We start from the raw sequence: 14,739 nt of genomic DNA, 5'->3' as shown, positions 1-14,739 counted from the left end.
TGGAGGTTAAGGATGTTGGGAAAACAAGCATGCATTGAAGAAGAAATTGCATGGAAAAACTTGGAAGAGGAGAAGGCACACACGAGTGAAAGATGCTTTGACAGTAATGGGAGTATCAAGGGTTGGATTGGCCCTTAAATTGTGTTCATTAAGTGTTGTTGTTGGTTTTTTTTGAGGTTTATTAAGACCCTTGAGGGGAGACTGAAGTCTTTTAATACAGAGAAATAAAGATGCTCATTTAGGACTATAACGTGTCTCCCCTGAGTTTTTTTAAATGTTATTTTTGACACACTTTTTTGGCATTTTGACATGCTGCTGTTACAAATCCAGTCACAGCACAGTACTTCCATTAGACAAAAAACAACAGCATTCTTTTCTCTAGGCAAAAAAGAGTTTGAATTGAGATATGAATTGACTTTCCCAAACTCTGCAGTGAAGGGAAAGAGTTGAGGAGATAAGATTAAGATGATATTCCTGTGAGAAGTGGAGGCTAGATCCTTACCCCCTCCCCCAGGATTCCTCCAGGAATCCCATCTCTACCAGCTGAGTTGTTGTGCGGGACAAGATCCCAACAGCAACATATCCTTGACCTTGTGCTCAGGCATTTTGGAAAGCAGAATACTTCACACAGGTACTGTGCATTTGACAGAAAATGGAGGGAGTTTGGCTTCCTGCCAGAGAAGCTTTGCGTGTGACATCTCAACGTTGCCATCCAGACGACTGGAATCTGAAGTCTTTGACAATAGTTTGGACAGAGCTGGGGAAAACCTGGGTTGCAGAGAAGCCATTTCTGCAGGGTCTGAGGGCTATCTGAGCTCTGATGGCTACTCTTACCCCACTCTCAGTCTCTTCTCTTCTTGCCTTTCTCTTTCCTTTCAATTTCCCATCATCTGTATGGATAATGAAATATGAGGTACCGAGTTGCATACATAAGACATCCACAGTAGGTGTCTGGTCCTGGTGAAGTGGGATCACAGAAGTCCTTGAGCCCATTTATACCTATCACATAGACCAGAGGAAGTGTCCCTAACTTCCTCAAGCTTCCAGTTTTCAATTTATAAAATGAGGATAGTTGTATTTACCTCATGGGGTCACTGTGAGGCTTGACGCACTCGCCACCATGTTTAGAACAAAGTAGGCTTTCCATCAATGTTGGTTTTTCTTCTCTCTTTCTCATTTGTTTGGGGGAAATGAGGTGTACACATAGGAAGAAATGATTAGCTTTAATGGAATATTCGCAGACACAAAAACTTATTCATCAAGACAAGCTATAACCATGGGAGATTAAAAAAATATTTTCTGTGGTGATGCACATGCTACTTTAGTCAGTAGTCTCAGAGGAACAGTCCTTTAGAAATGTATACAAGCTAGTTAAGGAGACAGTATGAATGAGGATGAGTTGATTGAAGTAAATGAATAAGAATGGGCTCATGGAAGAGGAGGTTATCCTGGCTTTGCTTCCCACACCCTGAGCTGTGTAGTAACCTCATTCTGTTTAGTCTGCCTCATTCTTCTTCTCCATGTATGGGCATGATAATAGGGATTGACAGGATGAGGATGAACTGAGGTCAGAAAGAACATAAAGCAAGCAGACAGGGCTGGCATGGTATATGGACACTTAATGTTAGCTATTACTAATAATACAGAATGCAAGGGTGAGCAAGGTTGGCATTTTGCACATTTGTGAAGGAATAAGGACAAGGAAACAGACTCTAACACAATTCAGGGTGTTTTTCCATACAAGTACTGACCATCCCAAAAGGTGTTAGAGCATTTGGGAGGTTGCTGTTTGGAAGGGGTTTGACCAATGGCTAACAATCCTGCTTCCCCTGCCTTGCGGTGTAGATCAGTGCCAGCTCTGTGCACAAAGCATTACTCATACTGTCTCTTCACACAGCAGTTAACCTTACTTGTCACTGTTTCCGGTGGGAGATCAAGTGCATTGAAATTATGGAGGTGGCACAATAAATCATGGTCACTTCTTGACATGGCCAGACAAAGCAGCTGGAAAGAGCCTCACCACAATGTCAGCTCAAAGTTGAAATGCAAAGTTTTAACATATCAATTTGCTCTTTTTTAAAATTGTCATCTTGATTTTTCCCTTCTTTCCCCAAGACTCAAGTGAGTGGACTGGAGATTGATCTTGGCAGCTTGGTGGGTTAATTCACCATGCATGGTCTTTCTTTCTTTCTTTCTTTCTTTCTTTCTTTCTTTCTTTCTTTCTTTCTTTCTTCCTTCCTTCCTTCCTTCCTTCCTTCCTTCCTTCCTTCCTTTCTCTTTCTGTCTGTCTTTCCAAATGTGGACATTACGACTTGAGAATGAAATAATTGAGCAAACCTAACAAGAGGCTGTGAAAAAAGTGTTTTCACCCACGAAACCTCAGGTTTCAGTCTTTCGCTTTCTAAAGACAAATTCCCTCAGGCTGTATCCCCAGGATTTAGCAGGGACCTTGGGACCTAAGAGGCACTTATTAAATATTTGGGAAATGAATGGATGGCAGTTCTAGCCTTCCAGCTTTCTCTGGCTTGTTTTTGTTTCTCCTGTTCTTCATCAAGATCTCAACTGACCCCTCAGGTGTCTCCCAGGTATTGAATATAGACACTTCCAGAAGAGTTGCCTTCTGGATTTTGTTCTTTTCCTACCCTACTTGGACCCCAAGATGGAGGACTTGAACTACACACACTTGCCTTTATAAGGACTTAGAATCCTGACCCATCTCTGCTCAGTTATGTTTTCTTGGCTCCTAATACTGGGCCACTGGATTTTCCGAAAGCTATAAATCTTGCCCTAGAAAAATGCATAGACACACAAAGCGCACAAGGTTTGGCCATGAGTTTTCGGGACCTTCTGGGAGCACACTCATGGGACCAAGATGAAGACTCTTGTAATTGCCTTCTTAATTATGGATATTCGCTACTGTTGGGCTCTCCTCTGCTGGGGGCAGAGAACAGGTCTTTCTCAACTGCTCTTCTTTTCTCTACCCACTTCAGTAGGGTTTCTCACCCCAACTCCTCAAAACTACCCTGCAAAAGGGCAGAGGTGCCCCAAAGGCCACTTTACTGCCAACCCTCATACCCGATCCTGGATCACATGACAGCTTGGTACTGACTGGTACTGTCTGCTCTCTTTCCTCCACTCTCTTTCCTTGGCTTTTGCAACACCATTCTTGGATTCTTCCTTCCCCATTGTTTTCCTGGCTTCTCCTTGCTCTACCCTTTTCTTGTATTTCTAAGGACTCTATTCATAGTTTCCCTTTCCTCACACCCTACATCCTCTTTCCAAGATGATGATTCTCATCATCTTTCAGATCAAAGATGATTCTCGAAATCAAAGATGATTCTCACCTTTGTTCATGATTTCAACCACTACTGCACAGAGGGCATCCAGATGCACACCCCAGCCCAGACCTCTCTCCTGAACATTCCACCATCTCTTTCTCTGTACCTGCCAGTGGGATGGTCTGCTTAGATCTATGGAACCTTGTGCTCAACATATCCCTTAAAGGAAGAACACTTTTTCACTTCTGATATTTTCTTCTAAGGGCAGTCATAACCATTGGCGTAACACCATAGCCACTCTACTCTCCACTTTGGAGAGGAAATACCTTTCTGATAGGTGAGCTGCTCTCAGAGCTCGTGCTCCTGATTGCTCTTGACCTGCAGCAAGCTTAGTGGCAAAGGTCTGGCATCTATCAGAGGAGCTGAAGGGCACCCAGTCAACCCAGAGGAGGGAAGGTACATACAATTCATAGGCTCCATATTAGGAAGTCCATTTGTATGCAGGTGTGCCTATGTTCTATGGAACAGAGGGGGCAATTTGATCTTCTATTTGCTTTGTTCTTTTGTTTTATTTACTAATGGTTCAGAACTTCAAGAACTTTTTTATGGAAAAGGCATATATCTGGCTAGAGAAAATGGGATAGAGTGGGAGTTTAAGTGCTCATATTACCTTAAACTCAATTAATCATGTTCTCTTACTTTTTCTCTGTAATTTTCCTTTCCTCTGATTTCTTTTGTTTTTCTTAATGCCAGACCTGCAAGAAAAATTTTCTGAAAACACCCTTAACCTATGTTCATCGAAAAACTGGGAGATTTCATTCAGATTGCCCATTCTGTCTCATGCATAAAGGGACATGTAGATTCTTTTTAATGCTTCTGGAGGGAGGGAAAAACAAACTTCTCAGTCATGACTGTGACCTGTGATTAAATGAGTGAAATTTCCCTAGGTATTGTGGGGCAGTCCAAAGGAGGTAGAAAACGTGTCTTGCTGTCATGAAATTCATCATTGAAATAGGAGGATTGAGTAAACAAAAGATACCTAAAATCACAAATAATGCTAAAATATTAAGATACAGAGGAAGTCCGTATATAGGTGATCAGGAAGGATTTCACATTGAAATGGGTGAGCCAGCGTGTTTAGATGGGGTAGGAAGGCTTACCATGTGTTAGCTCTTAACACCTATTAACTATTATTATTAGCATTCAAGGAGTTCACTGTGTTGTTGGAGTAGGTCAGGAGACCTGACTTACTCTTGCCTCTTAAATCCAACTAAATTGCTTTGTACCCCAAGACCTCTTACTTTGCACTTTTTACTGCTTCTGGTACTATTTTGGATACCTTGGTTGGCTTACTGTATACATATGGACCGGGTTTCTGTTTTAATTCTTTCTCAGTCTTTATAGTATACATCCTGACCTAATTTCAGCAGGTATGAACTCAGCCCATAAACAACAAGAAATATCACATTCCGTATTTCCTTTAAATCAATAGAAATCCGTCCCTAAGCCCCTATTCCACAGGACAGTCTGGAAATTCAATATTGGTCATTACCAAGGGTCTCTGCAGGCTCCCAGTCCTGAATTTTGCAAGGAATTTGGGACTTGGAGCCTAGGCATCAGGGAAGACCATCTGGTCATTGACCACCAGTCTGTTCCTCCATAGAAACTCTTGGTGTCTTGATCTTCAGCTAGGAGGTTCTATTCCCTGCGTATAGTGCTTGCAGCAGAGGAATAATGGAGGAGGGTGAGGGATCTCTGGGCTTCAGTCTGTCCTTCCTAGTTATCCCACAGAGAGACTATTTCTATGTTTTATCACCTTAATACCCACCAGACTCACACAATTCTCTTTCTATTCCCCCAAATATATTTCTCTGTGTTTGGGCTGAGTTGTGTCTCCCCTAATTCCTATGTTGAAGTCCTAACCTGTAGCACTTAAGAATGTGACTGTATTTGGAGGTAAGGCCTTTAAAGAGGTAATCATGTTAAAATAAGGTCATTAGAGTAGGCCCAATCCACTATGACAGGTGTCCTTATAAGAAGAGAATAGGACAGGAGTGCCTGGGTGGCTCAGTTGTTAAGCCTTTGCCTTTGGCTCAGATCTCAGGGTTCTGGGTTTGAGCCCCACATTGGGGCTCAGGGTTCTGGGTTTGAGCCCCACATTGGGCTCTCTGCTCAGGGTGGTGAGAGGGAAGCTGCTTCTACCTCTCCCACTCCCCATGCTTCTGTTCCCTCTCTTGCTGTCTCTCTCTCTATCTAATAGAAAAAAATAAAATCTTTAAAAAATAATTAAAAAAAAGAAGAGAATAACACACAGACACACATAGAAGGAAGACCATGTGAAGACAGAGGAAGGAGAAGGCAGCCATCTTATAACCCAAGGAGAGGGGCCTCAGAGGAAGCCAGCTCTGCCTGCATACACTTTAAATTTTTTAAGCCTCTAAAACTGTGAGAAATTCAAGTTTTATTATTTAGTGCCACCCATCTATGGTACTTTTTTATAGCAGTCTCAGCTGACTAACGCACCTTGCCCCTTAAAAATAATTTTTTAAAAAAGCTTTATTTATTTATTTCAGAGAGTGGAGGGAGGGACAGAGGGAGAGAGAAACTCAAGCAGATTCTGTGCTGAGCAGGGAACCCAATGTGGCACTCCATCTCATGATCCAGAGATCACGACCCACGTGGAAACTAAGAGTCAGATGCTGACTGTGCTACCCATGCGTGACCCCCACTGATATATATATATTTTTAAATTATCTTGGGCTTGTTAGAAAGGCAGAAGAGTCATTGGCTTTACGTAGCTTCTGCTTTGTCTCTTACATTTCTGTGGCAAGAAAATAGTACGGACGTTGCTACTTGGAGGGCTGTTAGCATAGAGAAGAGAGGAAGATGCACTGGGAAGCCAGGCCCATCGGTGACTCGGTAAGTTACCTGTCACAGTCTGCTCTCCGCTTCCCCATCTTTGTGTTTTCGTGCCTGCCTCCTTTTCTCTTTGTGACGAAACAGGTTCTCCTGCCTTCTCCTTTTCTTCATCTTGTGTTTATGAGGCCTCTGTTTGCTTGGTACAAAGTTCGAGATATATTATTCTCCTGGAACTGAACCATAGAAGAACTGGCAGATTTGGGGGCAATGACATACTAGATGCTAAAATGACTTCTGACTACGCTTGTGTCCCAGGAGGCAAGTGGGGTTTTCGACGACTTGTCCTTGATGGGATTCGTCAAAGGCTATTCCATAGAAACATCCTTAATACTTATGGGGACTCTGAGCAAGCTGTTAACCAAGGGAGCCAGTTCATTGTCGAGCCCAGTTTCTACATTCATATTAAAAGTCAACTGGAAAAGACAGGATTTCCAAGCAGTTTATAGCTCACTTTATTTCCCTCCCTTTTCTACCACTCTATGATTTTGGTAGCTCTAATACTCTGATTGGAAAAAAAATTGTTGTCCAAGAGTATTAAAATGTACGACCACTGATGAACTGTGACCAGTTCTTGGCTTTTTGTAAGATTGGGAATATTAAGATGTCATTAAATATTTTATCTCCCTTCCTTCATGCTATGACTTTAATGCTGTGTTCAAAGATCATTACTCAGTTACGCTGGCAAGCCTCCTCTCCTTTGAAGACATTCTCTATGAGAACATGTAATATTCATTATCAGTCTCTGCTGCCTGCTTTTTCCCATAATATTCCCTCCCCTCTCCCCCACTGCACCACCTCCAAAAAGGTTTTCCTGAGGGCAAATTATCTTAGGCGGCCCATATGAATCACAGAAAGTTATAAATACACACAATCCAGATTTTTCACAATTTTCCATGGAAATTTGTAGGGTGTGCTTTAGAGCAAAATGTGTTTTTACAGCATGGTGGGTTCTGATTAAGATGAAGGCTTAATGACTCTGGGGGCTGGTGTGCTGAGATTACATACACATACAACTTTGAAAAAGTGGGACTATAGGGTGGTTCTGTCTTCATTGGTATGAAGGTGGGGTGGTAGGGAACCAGCGGCAGAAAGGAGACAAGAATGCATGTAATCTACCTGTGAGAAAGAAGGAGTAAGAAGGAAAAGTATTTGCAGAGCTGTGAGTCACTGGACAGTGTGTCCAAGTTTCCCTCCCTAACGACTGTTCTTTTAGCAATGGGAACCAATCATGTCCTAGTTGGAAACTGCTGAGGCATTGCCTTGAGATAGCTGAAGAAGACGAAAAAGATGAATTCAGGTGCCACGGACGCCCCAGTCTGATAGAGCCTCCTTGGGAGGTGTCCTTGGGAGGGATAACCTCAGAACTTAACTCCAGCAGAGCTGCCCTTGAACAGTTTGCTTTCAATATTACAACTCATCCTCTTTCTGTCATCGGTATGGTCACTAGGAAGCTTGCAGTCAAGCTCTGAGCTCACCTTCTGCAACCAGACAGGGAGGGTCCCATGCTGTGCTCGTCTGTATTCTGGTCTTACCTTTGGGGTTTACTAACTTCCTGTCCTCATTTACCTTTGCCCTGATTCCTTCATCCATTTTTCTTCTTTTGTAATGTCTGTGCTTTTGCGAGTTGCCTGAAATCCCTTGTGGATTGAAGGGAGGGTGAATATAGGCAAAGAAAGAAAATGCATTATGGCGTTTCTATTGCCCCAGACAGGACAGTTCTGTGTAACAGGATCATGGAAGTTTGGTCATGACGAGGGACTACTTTTTCCTGCGTATTTTGTGTTTTGTGCTTATTAGACACTTATAGCAATTTTTGTACACTATGATTAGGCTCCCCCAATCCGAGGTAGGGTCTGACACAATGATAACAGGGTAGAATATTTGCAATTGTGCTTGCAAAAATAGAGGATGAATGGTCATAATATTTATAGATTAAATAATACATAGAAAGTAAAGGAGAAGGCAGGGAAGTGAGAGAAAGTACTTCGTTTTCTTTGACCAGTCACAGATAAAATATTTAAAAATTCATAATGTAGAACTGCTACTTAGAATCTTTTATTTTTCTTACCAAGAAAAATGTCTTTTGGATTGAAGGGATTTAATAATTTATAAAATAAATAAAGATTATAATATTTTCCTTTTTTTCCCCAGGTCAATAAATAGTGCATTTGAAGATGTATTCTGCATCTATCCGGAGATGATCAGATCTGAAATCTGAAATCCCTTGAGTCTGTTTGTTCTCCTTTTAGGAATGGCGAACTCAGGGTCTGCTGGTTGCTATCTTACCGGGACAAAGAGGTGGGTTTTGGCTAGCTGTTGGTGACTTGGCATTTCAGCCATAATTCTGAATTTTATGGAGCATTAGTGTTTCTGTTTTTATTTTTAACACAGAGCAGAGGTAGGGAAGCGCCTTTTGCCGCTCTCCCCTGGACCCTGGAGACTCACCGCCCATCAGTCTGCATTCCAGAGCTCTGTCTCACGGCCTCTCCTGAGGTTTCTGGAGTTAATGAAGTAAATCAAAATCTCTGAGCAAAATGATTTCAGTCTCTGGAGGTAAAGTATGCCATGTGGGATGATGCCCAGATAAGAAACCATAATCACATGTCTCCACGACAGAAATATTTGCTCAGGGTCTGAGCTAGGGTGGGTATGAAAACCTCAGTCCTGAAATGTAAGAGGCTTTGTGTGCACTGGGTGGAAATGCAGTCCTCCACCCTAAGCCACGTTTGAGGCTGCATCTTGGCAATAGAAAACATTTGAATAAAAGCAGTGATGGCATTCGTCACAATCCGCCCCTGTCCTTGAATCTCTGAGGATGTGCGTGCCTGAAATGCAGGCTAAAATACACTTAATCTAATCACCTCCGGAGATCGAGAGGCGTGTGCTCATATAAATGTCAAGTTGGGACATAATTTAGCTGATCTCTGGGGTTTATCGCTATTGCCAGATTCCCTCTTTATTTGATCTGGTGAAGCAAATGAAATGTGTCTCTTTGGTTTTAAACCAGCTAGAATCAGGAGATTAGAATCTGTGCATTTCTTATTTGGATACAATAATCACTCAGTCAGTGGTGGTTTAAGGAGGCTGCAAGGTCCATTGTGCGTGTGCAGGGGAACAAGGGGCAGGAACCAAGGTCACATCATCTTGGCCTAGCCGTTACCTGCTAGTTGGTGGCTGTCTCCTTGGTAACATTACTAGATGTATTGAAGGTAGGGAAGCAGGGGTTAGGTAAAAAACAAAAACAACAAGCAAAAACAAAACAAAAACAAAAGTGGACCTCAATCTTCGAGGGGGAAACTCTCCTTGTGCACAGCTGGCCCTGGTCATTTTTCTCAGCCATGTGAGAGCAGAACCTCCAGTTTACTGCATTTGAGAGGCATAGGTAAGAACTCATCCAGAGACACAATGGCCCCTGGTTTAAAAAGAAAAAAAAAAAAAAAAGATAGCTCTTGACCGCATGTCAGGAAAATCAGAGCTCAATTATGCCTGCCCCCTGGGTTTGGAGAATGCACCTTGAAGAACAGTCTGGAACATCATCTCCAACTGGGGCGACTTGCCCTGGAATAATCATTTGGCAACGTCTGAAGACATTTTTGGTTGTCCCATGTCGGGGCCGGGTGTTACTGGCATCTAGAGGGTAGAGGCCAGGGATCCTGCTGAATAAACATCCTGTAATATGAACTTGCATCTCATCTCATGAATTACCTGCTCTCAAATGTCAATAGTACTGTGGTTGAGAAATTGGTCTAGTGGAACATTTCTATTTCTTTTCCTTACCTGTATCATTTGCCGAACTGAATGAATGGATAACAAAGAAAAACAGAGGGACTCACCTCATCTTTCTAAATAAATGTAAGTTCTACGATAACTGGGATGTTAGCATTCTAGATGGATTGCAGAGACAAATTTTCAGCTGTGTGTTCTTTCCATTAGATCGCTAAGCAGCAAAGCAAAAACATTATCCTGAAATTGCGGAGCGTACGTATCTTTCTAATGGCGTAAAAGAAATAAAAAAGCGTACAGAGGTCCCACTCCCAATAGGAAAGAGGCACAACCAAAATTTCAATTTACAGCATCCTTAATGCTATGCCCCTTAAAGTGCGTTTTCAGGTTTAGTTACAAATAGCTGTTTCAATCACGTCGATATTCCTAAGAACATATGTCAGCGTCCTCTAGCTGTAGACTTAAAAGGGAGCATTTTCGTGGGATGGGGTATTGCATAAAGCTGTCGATGCCTGGAAAATGGGTCATTTCCTAAACTGGTGTTGTAAATATTTTTATTCAGTACACCAAGCTTCAGTCGGCAGGTTCCTGAGTTCCGTGCCTCTGCTGAGACGTGCAGTTTTCTTCTTCCGGCCTGGCCTCTGTGGAAACTGCTGGCTACAGGAACAAATCTCTTGGTAGCATGGCAGAGATTAAAATCACCAGCAACACCTTCTAGTGACAGAGGGAAAGCAGTCCCTTCCACATGTCACCCCCTTGTATAACACACTTTTTTCTTTTTCATTAATTCTGATCCTGCATTTTGGCTTTGAGAGAAATTATTGATGTTTGGTGACCACTGGTCCATGGCATATACCAGATATACATTTATGTGACTCTTGGGATTATTTTTTGATTGGACAGTGTTGATGCTTTTTAGCTCTTTTTTTCCCCCTTAAGATTCTAGCACCTACTGGCTTGTTTTAATTGTAACGGCAAGTTGGTGTGATGTCATCCTGGAAATCTCTTAGGTGACCAGCTCTCCTTAATACTTTATACGTAACTGCACTTGCCTTTAATGCTGTCCAGTAGGGCTCCAGTTCTCAAGAGACCTGGGCAAATAAATGACTCAGAGAGGTACCACAGTGTAGTGATTACAAGTACTGGTTTTGGAACCGTGGCTCTAACACACAGTCACCGTGTGGATATTGAACAAGTTTAATTTCTCTGGGCCTCAAATCTCTTGATTTATAGAATGGAGATCGTAATACCGCATAGACAGCCATGAGGATTAATAAGGGCCCAATTAACGTAGCTTTGGGAAATGAGAGGCACAGAGGCTATTCATGGGAGACCTAGCCTCTTTTGCGTGCCTTCCTTACATTGATGCGAAGTCTTGGTCAGCAGTGAGAGCAAGCTCCCATTCTTTCACCGTCTGGTCTTCTCTTCCTTAGATCTGTCAAGGAACTGGCCAACTTACTCTTGTTCCCCTTTGATCAACACATTCTTCTGGTTGCTCTGTGCCAAAGGGTAGGCATCCTGACACCCTTCCAGGTTTCAGAAGTGCTGGTCTTTCTTCACACTTCGTAGCCTGAGCGGTCTCTGGCTGAGCTTAAATTGGCCCCTGTCTTCTGCTCAGCCTTCTGGGTCCCCAGGGTTTGTCTCCACCTCCTCTGCTCCTACCAGGGCCTTCCTGGGGCCTGATCTTCTCTCTCAGCACGGTCAGGTGGGCTTTGTTTCTTGCTTGGAATGATCAGAAATCTGGTGTCCTGGAACGATCTGGCTGACACCTCCCTTGAGCTCCACTCTGTACTTGGAAGGCCAGTTCTCTCTCCTGTTTCTCGTCTCTTTGGGTAACTGGTCTAGGCTGGCCCATGTTTGGATGTAACTGGTGATTTGGAGTTGCTTCCCCAATGGGAAGTTTGGCTACCAGCTTTAACTTATCCTGCCATTCAGGCCTACGCCTCCTTCTTCTTGGTGATTAGAGAGATGGTGTGAGTCTTACGCCCTCATAAGATCTAGAGGAACTCTGCAACATTTGATAGTAGTCTACCAGATTATAAGCTTTCTGGACAGAAGCAGTGTTTTGTTCATCATTTTATCCTGCGAGCTAGCCATGTGGAAGGTGTGAAATGGATGCTTGCTTAATGGAGCTGTAGATAAACGGATTCCTTCTGTGATTTTTGAGATGCTGAGTATTCTCTGGGGGAGGCTTGGGGAGGGAGGGCTCATGATGCAGGTAGCAGGAGGGAGGCATAGCACTGTCAGAGCACCAAGGTCTTATGTGCTATTTCAGGTAGTTAGAACATGTGGGACAGGTGATGGGAAGCCGCTGCAGAGATTTTTAGCTGAGCGATGACGTCTAGTTATTGAAAGGTCTTGCTGTGTCTAATTCTTTTTTTAAAAGTTGCCTTGAAATCCTCAAAAATATGCAGAAATTGAATTTAAATGGACTTTCATTTCAAAAATTATGTTTCTGTATCGTGTCTTTTGTGTATTACGTAATGAATTAAATGAAATCCAGTAGAAGAGTCCAGCTGACATCCATAACAAAGGATGCAGAAGGCCCCTTTCTTTGGTCTCCGATGGTGCCTTTTTCTTTTCCCTAATGCTTGGGCTCTGGGACTTTCAGAGGATTTACTTATGCTCACTGAGGGCTGAATAGGTTCTAGGATGCGAGATATGCTCTTGGGAAGTTGTGGAGTTATGTACTATGTTAGAGGTTGAATGACACTTTGCTGAGCAGGAAGATTGCGTTGTATTTCTAATCATTCATTTCAGCAATTCGTGAATCTCACAAATCTTTACTTTAATCTAGACCGCAGCCCATCTGCACAGAAGACGTAGTAAAATCGTTAAATGAATTCACATGCACACTCTTTAATTTATTATTGGTTGTAATGTGGATATTGCCGTATTTCATGTGGGGAGAAGCACATAATAATTGCACTAACAATTTATACACATGTGCCTTTTCATGAATGAACAATTTTGTAGTAATGGCCAAGAATTATCTTCTTAATACAAATGTGTTTGTTGTTCCAGGATTTGATGCTCTTTTGTACTAATTACAGTTCTAGGAAGAGATTGCTTTGGATTTCTCTGTATTTTATTATAATTAGAATCTCAGACATACTACCATTACCAAGAATATCATGTTTTATTACATTTTTTGGCAAGGTTATAGGTTGATGAATTATTATGTGAATTGGAAATCATCACTTTTGGCCATTTTTTATAGGCTATGCAAAAGTGCCGTCTGATGTAGTTTAAGATTCTTTTAACCACCTCTCCCCCACACCCCCCAAAATGAATCCAGAGGAAAATAGTATAAGATTACTTGGACTATATTTTAAAATATTTTGTTTTGTTTGCTAATCCTGTATCAATGTGATTGACAGATGGAGTAGTAAATGCTTTTAAACAATAAAGACATTTTTCTACATAACTTGCCCCTAAAATGTTATTAAAGAAAATTATCTATGCTGAATGCTAGTTTCTTATTACAAATATTTTATTTAAAATGAGATAAATAATCTAAGCTACAGTTTATGCAAAGCCATCTAAAGAATGTCTGCCCAAAGGGCTCTTCAGATTGGCTTCGGACAAGTCTGGCTATCAGGACCCAAGAGAATAAAGCGAGAGCTGTCTGAATCTTGACCTTGGGGGCTTCTGCCTGCCACAGGTTCCTGTTCTATTCTCCCAGGCCGTTACGTAGTGATGGGGGAGCCGCTGAATGTCTTGGTTAGCAAATCAGATAACTAAACATGCAGATTTTCAGTGTAAACCACACAGACATGGAATTTACAAACACTGCTCCCTGTTCTGGCCTTTTAATCTCAGACCAGTAAGATCATTCTGCATCTTTATTTTTCCTGCTGGTCTTCAGAGACAACCACAAGGAAAACGTGCGGATCAAAACTGGGCTGAGCAGACCCACCTAATCCCCAAACTGGCAGGTCTTTTAGGACACAATGCCTGGAAAACCCTCAATTCATTTATTTGTTCATTCATTCATTCATTTATTCACAGACTAAAAGACTATCAGAGCACCCGCTCTATGCCAGATATTGTGCTAAGTGCTGGAGATATGACAGCAAGTAAGCCAAAGGCCTTACCCTCAGTGCAGTTCTCTGCCTGAGACCATTAATCTGCCCTCATTCTTTCAGCTTTCCTGCCTTTGTTCTGTGTTTGACTTATGGAATACCTTCTCTCCTTTTTTCCTCCGGTGTGCATTTATGGCTGTCCGCACACACTGTGCTTCCCGTGGCAACTCATTGCTGGCTCCAATTTGGCAGGTAGTTTATTACCTGCTCCATTTTATAGATGAGGCTGTAGAGAGCCCCCCCCCCTTTTTTCTATATTTGAGAAAAGCCTGTCTGCGGACATGAAAGCTGTAAGACGGGAGACAGACCGAAGTCTTTTCCTGTTTTTGTGGGCACGAAATTCAGGCCTTTCTTGAAGTTCTGAAGAGCCTCAAATTGAGTTGCTCAAGAAATAATCTTCCTGCTTTAATTATTTCTAGGTCGGGGGCAAATTGCAAACCTCTTCTGGTATGACCTAACTGACCACTGGATGTCACTGTTGCTCCATAGACGGTGAACCCTGTGTCCAGCCGCTAGGCTCCCGGACTTGGGAGGCTGTGTAGGTCTGTCTCTGCAGTTTTAATACTCTTGCTTTGTCCAATTTGCATTGCAGTCCCCTCAGAGCTGATTTGAGACAAGGCTGGATTATAAAAAAGCAACTCAATAAAGAAATAAACATCCTATCCCGGAGTAACCAGTTGTTAGTGATCCGATTTGGGGGACAGAGATGATTGGGCACTTGCCAATCGTCTTCA

This window comes from Lutra lutra, chromosome 12, assembly GCF_902655055.1.
Source record: "Lutra lutra chromosome 12, mLutLut1.2, whole genome shotgun sequence".
Classification (NCBI taxonomy): Eukaryota; Metazoa; Chordata; class Mammalia; order Carnivora; family Mustelidae; genus Lutra; species Lutra lutra.
The sequence above is the reverse complement of the archived record's forward strand: the minus strand, read 5'-3'. Positions refer to the sequence as shown.